This window comes from Propithecus coquereli, unplaced genomic scaffold, assembly GCF_000956105.1.
Source record: "Propithecus coquereli isolate 6110/MARCELLA unplaced genomic scaffold, Pcoq_1.0 Scaffold332, whole genome shotgun sequence".
In the NCBI taxonomy this organism is placed as follows: Eukaryota; Metazoa; Chordata; class Mammalia; order Primates; family Indriidae; genus Propithecus; species Propithecus coquereli.
The window spans coordinates 16,169-17,076 of NW_012148975.1; positions in this window are offsets into that span (position 1 = coordinate 16,169).

A 908-nucleotide genomic window follows, 5' to 3' on the forward strand; every position below is an offset into this window, starting at 1 on the left:
AGGAGTATAATATTCCAGTGCGGGAGTGTGTAACTGTATTCCAGGAATGTACAATCACTTTTGAAAACAATTTGTTGATTTCTTATAAAGGTTATCCTTCTTCTCCCATATGCTTCAGCAATCTATGCTTTGGCGATTACCCTAGAATAATACTTACACATGAGTATCAGGAGAGAGAAAGATGAAAATTCACAATAGCATACTTGGAGTAAGAAAAAAATAGAATGACTCAACTGATCACTGATTAAAATAAATTGATAGTGTATGCGAATAATCCTGTTGATGAATTGTAAAATTATGCTGCAATGTAATATTATTCAGCAGTGAAAATAAGTGTTACTTCATATAGCAGTATGGTGATGTTGATAATATAATGTTAATTCAGTAGTATTTAGATACACATGTACATATTTGTAATAAAACAATTAAGAAGAGTAAGGTAATTTTTTTTTCAATTTTTTATTTCAGCATATTACAGGAGTACAAATGTTTAGGTTATATACGTTGTCTTTGCCCCACCAGAGTCAGAGCTTCAAACATGTCCATCCCCTAGACGGTGTGCACTGTACACATTAGGTGTGAATATACCCATTCTCTCCTCCCCCCTCCCACCTGCCAGACAGCCAATGAATGTTACGAATATATGTGCACATAAGTATTGATCAGTTAATACCAATTTGATGGTAAGTTCACGTGGTACTTGTTTTTCCATTCTTGCGATACTTCACTTAGTAGAATGGGCTCCAGCTCTGTCCAGGATAATATAAGAGGTGCTAGATCACCATTGCTTTTTGTGGCTGAGCAGTACTCCATGGTATACATATACCACATTTTATTAATCCACTCATGTATTTATGGTCACTTGGGTTGTTTCTACGTCTTTGCAATTGTAAATTGTGCTGCTATAA